We start from the raw sequence: 10,518 nt of genomic DNA, 5'->3' as shown, positions 1-10,518 counted from the left end.
CTGAGAGCTTATAAATGACGGCGTAACGTGCGATGCCGTTCAGTCTAACTCTGAAGGCTTAGTGATGAAGACCTGATGAAGTTTGGTGCGAGTATGACAGAGGTTTTCCTCAGACCATATACCTTTTCATCTGAGGTCTGACACTGAAGTCTGATCCTGAGGATGTCCTAAAATGTACACCGTACGCCTGTGAATGTGAGGATGTGTGCATTGTTGGTGTCATATGTGGCCATGTGATAGACAGGTGACCATAATAAGTTAGAACAGAAAATAAACAAATGGACGTGGGCATGTTACCAAAGTTAAGCAAAAGTGCAAATTTTGAAAACAACAAAAGTCAGGTCACTTGCACCTTAGATTTATTTTTCCTTTTACCTGGTTGTAAATAAATGACAAAGTGGAAGTCAGGAGATGTATAACACACACAATCTCTGTGTCTTTTCGAGGAAACAGTGCAGAGTGTGGGGAGAGAACATGGTCTTTAATGCTTGGTGCATTTTGCACTGTAAAACATCTTCCTGTGAAATGAGCAAAAGTGTATAAATATTTATGCCACAGAATTGTATTTACACCATTAAAGGACCGAATAGTAACAGGAAACATGTAATGTAACACCAAAAACAACTTCAAAGAAGACCATTTCAACAAACTTCAAAATAAAAGTCTCTGTATGGTCACATAGATTTGATGCCCTGTTCATGACACACCCCAGATACATGCTAATATATGTACTGTACAAAAGCACATGCAGCTATTTTTTTTTAGGACAGGCCTATTATAAATCCACTAGAAGCATTTTATCTTTTCATTCATTGAATTTTCTTTCTTTCCTATTGAGGGATTTCTCGCCATGTTTCCTTGAACATTAATGAGTTTTGTCAGTTGGTGTTGTGTTCAGGAGTTGGTGCTCAGGTGATGATTAGTGAGAAGACAGGACTCTCAAGGCTTCAAAGAACCACCAAAGGACAGCGATCAAATTGAATTATATTTGCAGAAATAACTCTCGTCATAATCCTTGAAAATTTGTGGAGACAAACAAAATCATGAATTGCCAAAATTGATTTTAATAAATCCAATTCAGGACTGAGAAATCTGAACTGGATTTCACCAGGATTTAATGAAAGAAAATATCTCTGCTCACTTATCTTTCAATATTCAGTCTGCTGCTTTGTCTTGAAATGTGATAATTAATCTAAATGTTAGCTGCAAGGGCAACACGCTGGTATCCTGGACCTGTGACCTTTCTCTGCAGGTTCTCCAACGTCCTCCATCAGTCCAAAGACATGTGCAATAAGTGGGTTTGAGACTTTGAGTGCTTGTGGGTGTGAATATGATTGTGCATTGTTGGTCTGTTGGTCCACCTTTGCCCTATGTCAGCAGGGCTCCAGCCCATCCATGAAGCATTGAATTGACTTTGATATGTTTTATGTATTTTAGAGGATGATGTTTCTGTATGTTTTGTTAGTTTTTTTTCATACCACATTAAATTGTGATAGCGGCCAATTGTTGTCAGGACTTGTGTACGTATGTAGCAGAGTCGATTGCTCTAAGAATGTAAGGGAAATGTCATAAGATAATTGGTCAATTATAAACTGTTGTATTAACATTGAATTGACTTGAAGATGTGCTTTTCTTCTCATACATTCCCGTAGTGTCTTAATGCATTAAATGTGTTGAAGCTCAGGGTCCATGGCCTTCAATGGCCTAGATGGTCATTGGATAATTGCAGAGATTTATATAGAAATACATATATTATAGAGATCGGTAAAGAAGACAAAGTGTCTACAGCCCACTGTGATGTTACCAGACACGGACAATCCATGACCAGAAATGAATGTAAAGCATTGTCTCAGATAAATGGTTAAATTAAATGTGAAACTGAATAATGTTAATGTTTGCAAACTGCCATTTGCGTCACATAAATAAAGAAAAAGAAAAACATATTTATTTATTTAAAAAACTCCAGCTGGAGAGATGGATATCTCTCAGCGGCACAGCTTGAACAGAGACATCTAAGTGAAAAGTGACAGAAGCAGATGGAGCTCAAAGCAGCATCTCTGAAGCGTTCGGCCTCGCAGCAGATAAGCAAAGAGATGTCTCATGTCAAAGCCACATGTGTCAAAAGAGTTGTCAGAAGAATTTGGGGGTCACAGGGTTTTGATTTAATGGTGCTGCAGATCAGGGTTGTTCTTCTTAGCCTTGACAAAGCTACACAAGAGAAACACAAGACATTGTATAACTCTCCTCCCAGGCTGAGACCTCACGATGATCTGTTGTCAATATTGTGGCATGTTTACTTAACATATCATTAGCTAACTTACCAGACAAACACACAAGCAATTATGCTTTCTGCTCATGTTTTTCTAAGAATCTTTTTTAGCCATCATCATTACCATGCAAAATAGATGCGCGAGTAGGAGCAGGGCTAGTGCTGGAGTGCTCCATCTGGTGAGCCGACCATTAACTCGTTAACCAGTCGGGATTAGCATTTCCAGTGTAGCTGCCAGTTTGTCTTTTTTTTTCTTCTCCTCTTCCTGCCTTCCTCTGGCATTTTGGCTCAAAAGGAACAATAAGTTGTCAAAGTTTAGTCAACTGTCTTAAAACAATCGTTTTTTGTCTTTAAAGGAAAATAAATCTGTCTTCTATCGTCCCAAAAAGTTTAGTTCTGTCATGACCGCTTGGTGATAGAAAACTGTACAAATCCACAAGTGTTCAGAAGTTAAGGTTGAACCATCTTTTGTGCAGATTTCGTATCGCCCCCCAGAGCCAATCATTCCTTTGGATTCCACTGGAATGGTACAGTGTGAAATCATTTATCAATGGATGAGACCAACACGTTTAGACACATTTCATTGTGTGGTTCTGTTAGACAATAGAAGTTACCCTCATCAGCTGACCCATCTGGATGATTTTGGATGTAGAATTGGCATTAAATACATTAATCAGTCATGTGTGTGTGTATATCTATACATACATACATACACAAACGCAAATAATACACTGCAAAATCCACTACACACATGCAGTTCTAACTGTCTGAAAAAGCACCCTCTTTTCCTGTTCATCAGACTGCACGTGTATTGTGTATTGTGTAGTCTCTACTTAAGGGGTGTTAGTTTCAGCTGAAGCATCATTCTGCCTGTAGGAACAAAGTGTGTGTATATGACGATCACACAAGTGGCTTTGTAGCATTATGTTATAGATTATTCTGTGCTCCAGTCATTATGAGATTCAGCTATGTCGCTGGATTTCTCATTAATTCACTTCCCTGATCCACCCTTGCTCTTCTGTTGGGAATGTTTTGACAAGATACAAATCTCAGCGGTAAAGACAAAGGCTGGAAGGTATTGATTCTGGGAATGATTGACGTGCAGTAATTGTGGTAATTATTGTAGTCATAAAGAATGAAACTGTCGTATTTAATTCATTCAGCTGACATCCGTGTGTCACTGTAACACAAGTACAACTCTGCTTCATTTTTTGACTACAAGCTATTAAAATATGACAGCCGACATAACTGTAATGTTTATTGACACTAATTTAAACAATATTAAATTATTACTGAACACATGTAGTAGACTTTCAAATCAGATCAATACTGAAGCAGCAGAGAAGAGAATTGCCTTTGGGTGTACAATCTGTCTGTCCCAGCTAATGTGAAAGCCTGCGGAAGCCTGAATTTGTTTAGGACACAACATATAATAATAAATTTTATTTATAAGCGCTTTTCCAAAAGCTCAAAGGCACTTTACATACAATAAATGCAGTTAAGAACACAAGACATGCAATTAAAAGCAGCAAAGACAGTATAAAACATAGAAAACAATATAAAACACACAGAAATTATGTATTAAAAGCTGATTTAAAAAGGTGTGTTTTTAGCATGGTCTTAAATGTTGCGTATGCGTAACCTCTTTCTGTATGTATTTTCTTCAGTGCAGTGCAGTTCTATTATATCTGTTCTTTCCAGCTGACAGCATGTGTGCATTTAAAGGCCTCATCGTTCAGTCATGTGTCCATTGCTGTTGTGATGGAAGCTGTCTTTCAGAGCTGTCGTGACCTGTGAAGAAGGGGCAGGGGGTGGGAGTTTTAAGCTTTAAGGTAAAATAGTTTGACAGGCTTGAGGTTATAACTGCAGGAACACACAGCCTGCACTGCATGAGCGTGGCAGCTGCTGTGGAGAATCTCATGTATGTTCACATCCAGCTGCGTCTCTGCTTCTTCCACCTCACTATATGGAGTTTGCAGGCTACAGGAAGTGGGATTCTTTTCACAATTAATTCATTTCTGATTGATTTTTGACAGAGTATGACGATAAAATGCCATTCTGACCTCTCTCTTTTTTTCTTTTTTCTTTTTTTTTGACATGTGACATATTCAGCTTAGATAAACTCCAGTGGAAAGTTTCAGTTTGCTATATGGGAGTGCAGAATCTCCGACAGTGACAATGCGCTCTGGCTGTCAGCGCCATCAGCGACAAAGAGAGAGTGTGACAGAAGTGAATGGGGATTTCTGGTGCACACTGGGCCCAGGTGGAGCGCATCAGGCTGGTCCTGATGCGCTCCACCTGAGAAAGAAACAAGGACACCTGGTGCCCTGGTGGAAGCATCATCACAAAGACATCAGCAGGCCTCATCTCTCTCTATCTCTGCTGGAAACACAGACACATCACATGTGAAGAATGGGCAGGAGGTTAAATCTGTAGATCAAGCCCACGCTCTCACCTGTGAAAGCCATGAAAACTAAGGTAGTCTGCAGCTATGATGTGTGCTCTTACAGTAATAATAATAATACATTTTATTTATAACACGCTTTTACAGGTGCTCAAAGACACATTAAAAATAATGACAATTAAAATACAGAAACAATGCAGAATAACAACACAATGAACATACAAGAACAATGTGGAAAATCTTGGCTTGACATGAAGATTACAACAGAAGCAGTACAGGTTATCATCTACTGGTCTAAATATTTAAGTGGAACCTTCAAAGTCGGTTTGACGTAGAAGTAGTGTAATTATTCTGATGAAAGGTTTTCACAGGCTTCATAATGACAATGGAGCTGAATGAAAAATGATAGAAGTTTGATATAATTTAGAGAGTCATCATTGTTGTGCCGCTAACATGAAATTCATGAGTTGAAATAGAATAATAAAATAAATGTACATTGAATGTGTGCTGTTAATACATGGTCAATACAGTGAGAGGGGGGAGTTGGGTGCAGCCATCATCATGTTCCCACCTGCATGACCAGGCTAATGTGATCACCATTGACTTCAAATGTTCCTCTCCAGTCACTCCACATTAAGCATGCTTATTGGTTGCCCCCCTTTTTTCTTTTTTAACTGCAGCGTATCCACAGTGTGAATGGGTAATTAAATTTCTGGTAATTATCTATTGATCGGGAGCTTAAATGTTGTCAAATATGGGGTGTTCAATCAGGATGGGTTTGTCAGTCGGTCTCTCAGAGGGAAAACACGGGAGGGGATTAAAAGGAAGAAATCAAGACAGAAAAGAAATGTCAAGCAGGATAATTATTGCTGCAGTCATTACATAGTATGTAAAAGTGCATGCAGTCGGTAGAGCTCAAGAGAATGTAAAATGAAGGACAGGCTTTTGCATTTTTTAATAAGTCTGTTTTCCACATGAGAATATCTATATGTCGACAGTATAGATGTGAGAAAACCACAAAGACTGCAGTTCCCATCTGCCCTTTTTTTTTAGTGCTTTGATCAAACTCAGTTTCCTGCATCGCCACCTGTTGCCTGAATGTCTCAAACACAATCCCTGACCCAACAAAAATTATAATAATAATAATAATAATAAAATAAAATAAAAACAACAAAAAAACATGAACATTGCTTTTTGAGGGTGACACAGTGGTGCCGTGGTTGGCTCCAGGAAGCCTCAGGCCTTTCTGGGTGGAGTTTGCATGTTCTCCCTGTGCCTGCAGGGGTTCTCTCTGGACTCTCCAGCTTCCTCCCACAAAGACATGTGCAGTAGGTTGATATGTGGCTCCAAATTGTCTGTAGGTGTGAATGTGTGTGTGTGTTGTTAGTCTCTATATATCAGCCCTGTGATAGACTGGTGACCTGTCCAAGGTGAAGCCCTCTCTTCCTATGTCAGCTGGGATAGTGACCCTGCACAGATACGTGGTACAGACAATGGATGGATATTAGTTTTCACAACTATTTGCTAACATCATTTTTTTTAAAGGTCATATTATTTCAGTGTTGCTGCCGATCACATCAGGTGACATGGTAACATGGCATGCAGCTGTGGTTCAGGAGGTAGAGCAGGCCGTCCACTACACCAGAAGGTCAGTTGATTCCTGGCTTTTCCACTCCACGGGCCGAAGTGTCCTTGGGAAAGACACTGAACCCACACTTGCCCCCAATGTATCATGTGTGAATGTATATGTGTGAATGGTTAGACACCATGCGCAAAAAGGTAAGTCCAGTACGAATGTGTCTGTGAACAACAGCGTAAAGCGCTTTTAGTCCCAGAGACTAGAAAAAGTGCTATATAATCAGAGTCCATTTACTATTTACAAATATCTTAGCTTTTCAAACAGAAGGTTGTTGACAAACACTTAAATTCCCCTTGTTAACAGCAGTCTGGTTAGGTTGACCTCTCAGCAGCGATACACCAAACCAAACTCCACCCAGTGCGGGACACGGACATCCTGCTCATCAGACCGCTGCTTCTCCAGCTGACCGAGAGGAACGCACCGAGTCACGTTAACGTGAGCCGAGCCGCGGCTCCAAAAGGCTCAGCCAGCTGCTAAATTCATGCAAAACCGCTGATGCACGTTCCCGTCTGAGGCAGTTTTTCGGCAAGCAGTTTCTGTATTTACCTCTAAAACAACTCTGTCTCATAACGTTGTGTTATTATCTCATAGCGTGGTGAATGTGCAGGTCACAACTTGTCCACCAGAGCGTTGTGGAGTTTTTGGATTGTGTATTTGATGAGTTTGATGAGGGAAACCAAGAAATCCCAATTTGCCAAAATGTTGAACTATCCCTTTAATCCTACTACAACTGACTTTTATCAGAATTATCCTTATCCGACTAAGACACCAAGATAAATGCAATTCAAAATTGATTTTCTTCTGCATGTATACACATTAATCAGAGTTAAACTGGATAATGCATGTGTGCATGCTCCACAACAGTAAACGGCCTGAACCCAAGAAAAAATAAAATAAAAAAGCAGTAATAATAATAATAGCATTTATTTGAATAGGGACAGTGCATATTAATGAACATTAGTATAACTAAAAGAAATACTGCTGTAAATATGCCGGATTATAGCCAGGCGGCTAATTTGCGTCCGACGTCCCTAATAAATAAATAAATAAAATACAGCAGTACACCACAAGGAATAAAAACAAAACAATAAATACAATACATATAGCGAAATACATAAAAGTGCACTACACAAACAAGAAAGACAAAACAATAACAACAATGTTAGACACGGTACTAGGACAGGACAAACATTAATGTGCAAGACATAACAGTAATACAACATCCAGACAGCACAGTAAGTAAACAATCAGTCATATCGCCCCAGGTCCAGTTAATGGTCGCACTCTTGTGTGTCCTTAAGCCACTGCTTAAGATTCCCTTTAAAAGAGGAATAAGTGGGACATTCCCTTATAGTGGAGGGAAGACTATTCCAAATGCCTCCCCCCACCACAGACAGCACGTTCCTCCCAAATGAGGTGCGCCTGTGGGGAATCTCGCAGTCACCTCTCTCGCAAGCCCTGGTGCTCATGCCTCTCACTGTTCTTTTTTTGATGAACTCTTTCAGTGGTGGTGGAGCCAAACCATGAAGGCATTTATACACAGAGCAGGCCATTCTATACATTTTAAAACTGTGAAAACTTAGAAAATTGTACTTTTTAAGGACATTGCAGATGTGAAACGAAAAAGGTTTTTTGTCCAGAGTCTTTAGGGCTTTTTTGTAAAGAGAGTCTATTGGTTTAAGTGCGGTGGTACATGCCAGTGACCAACTCGTAAAACAGTAATCTATATGTGAGAAAATCATACAGTGTAAGAACATCAGAGCTGCCTTATTAGTTAATGAATGTCTTATCTGTCTAAAATTTGCCAGATTATATTTAACAGAATTGGTTACTTTTTTAATGTGCTTTCTGAAAGAAAGTGTAGGGTCCAGAATCACTCCGAGGTATCTGAACTCGCCTACCAAGGCAAGCTCCTCCCCTTTCAGAAACACACCAGAATGATCCGGCCTGAGTGGTTGTTTAGCAAAATACATACATACACTTTTCTTAACTCTTTGACTGCCAGCCATTCTCACAGCAGCTTCCTCCAGCTTGCCAGGCATTTTCCAGCTTTTTGACTGATTTCCGTAGACCCACCATAATATTATGTACTGTTACTACATACACATTCAACCCATCAAAGGAAAGAAGAGGGTCTCTAGTTTCCAGCAAAAAAACCTGTTTGTTTCTATCTTGTTCCAGTCTTGTGAAATTGACGGTTGAATATAGGTTAGTTTAGCCCAAAATGCCATTTTGGCACCAAAATCTTGAGAAAAAGAGGTTTTTGTGTCGGCTGTCATTTTCAGGTGAACCAGTACAATTGGCTCCTTTATATTTTGCTTTAGTGACGCCTCAACATCTGTACAGTTGTTCTCTTGTAAACAACAACTAAATCAACACTGACAGATGTTGAGGCGTCACTAAAGCAAAATATTTAGCTACTGACACACACTACTGCAGCCTTTTTTCTTTCTTTTCTTTGAGTTACAACTTTTTCTTTCCTTTTTTTTTAGTGTGTGTGCGTACGTGACGTGTGCGTGTGCATACGTGTGTGTGTGTGTGTGTGTGTGTGTGTGCGGGCGTGTGTGTCTGTGTGTGTGTGTGTGTGTGCGCGCGCGCGCGGATCAGTTCGACAGGTTTTTGTAGCCGAAACACGGCGCTTTAGATCAGATCCAGCTTCCTCTGGTCAGCAGGCAGCGGTCTCACTCACTCTCTCTGTCTCACACACATCTACACACACACAGCCGACAGCTCTGGCTGACGCCCCCTGAACTCACAGCCACAGACATGTGCGCTCACAACAGAGTACAGACCCTCCCACCACGTTTACCTCTCATCACGTTCGCCGGCGCCGTCCGTTCCTCATCCACACTACTGTAGATCGCGGGGTTTTCAAGCTGCTATCCGAGTGATTTCTCGCAAAATCTGGCGACTTTCCAAACGCTCTTGACGACTAACGACGAGCGATCGACGGGGTTGTTGTTACTAACGTTTGTGCTTTGTATCACGGAGCTGCACGGAGCTTCGACGAGCTGCCGAGCCGCCATGAGCCCCGCCGCCACCCCCTAAGCTCTCACCGGCGGCCAGAGTGTCACGGAGCGGCGCCGCTGCAGTCAGACACCCGCACCGCTCCGTGAGGGGGGGGGGAATACGCTATATTTTTTACATCTCTCAATCCAAATGTGTTTTTCTGCACTTTATTTTGATGATACAAGTCTGATCTTCACAGAGGAGTAGGGCAAGACATTCAGCATGGCGTTGCCATTAAAAAAACGCTAAGACGAGTTATCTCGTCTTTGGCAGACTACGCTTGGATTCGCTAAGACGAGATAACTCGTCTTTGGCAGTGAAAGAGTTAACATTTAAGGCGAGACATGAATTAGTGAGCCAATCCTGAACATGAGACAAAGCTGTTGTGAGGATCTGTGCAGCCTCTGTCATGTTTTTAGCGGGAGTGAAAATAACCGCGTCATCCGCGTACAGCTGTGCGTTAACACCCTTACAAACATCAAATAAATCATTAATATACAAAGAAAATAAAAGAGGTCCGAGTATCGAGCCCTGGGGGACCCCTACTGGACAACTCAGGTAAGCGGATTTGACACCACCAACCACCACGCACTGCTTCCTGTCAGCCAGATAAGATTCAAACCAATTTAGGGCCTGGACAGAAAAATTAAATTTTGACAGCTTAGCCAGCAGTACCCGGTGGTTGACCGTGTCAAAGGCCCTTTTAAGGTCCAAAAAAAACAGCTCCCACACAACTATTCCTGTCCAGGAAACATTTTTGGTTTTTTCCAAAAACAGAGTTATAGCAAATTCAGTTGAATGGTGCGTCCGGAAACCAAACTGCATCGGATGTAATTGTGTAAGACCACTGGTTAATGTGTTCTATTAGTTGAGTGGCTATCCAGTTTCTCCAATATTTGGAGATTACAGGAAGAAAACTGATGGGTCTGTAGTTTGTTAAGTTCAGTTTTACTTTCCTGATTTAAAAATAGGGTTTATAACGCTCACTTTCCAATTAGATGGGACAGCAGATTGTCTGATGGACAGATTTATCAACTGCGTGATGGGACAAACCAGAGACTCCATGTTAGCTTTTAAAAAATTTGTGTGAAATCCATAATCATCCTTCGCATTAGAATTATTAAGAGCGCCGATAATTTTCCCTACCTCACTTTCGGAGATTTCCATATATTATAAACGGGCTGTTCAAGGTTAACA

The sequence above is a fragment of the Trachurus japonicus genome, chromosome 22, assembly GCF_045865225.1.
Source record: "Trachurus japonicus isolate A0001 chromosome 22, Traja_1.0".
Classification (NCBI taxonomy): domain Eukaryota; kingdom Metazoa; phylum Chordata; class Actinopteri; order Carangiformes; family Carangidae; genus Trachurus; species Trachurus japonicus.
The sequence above is the reverse complement of the archived record's forward strand: the minus strand, read 5'-3'. Positions refer to the sequence as shown.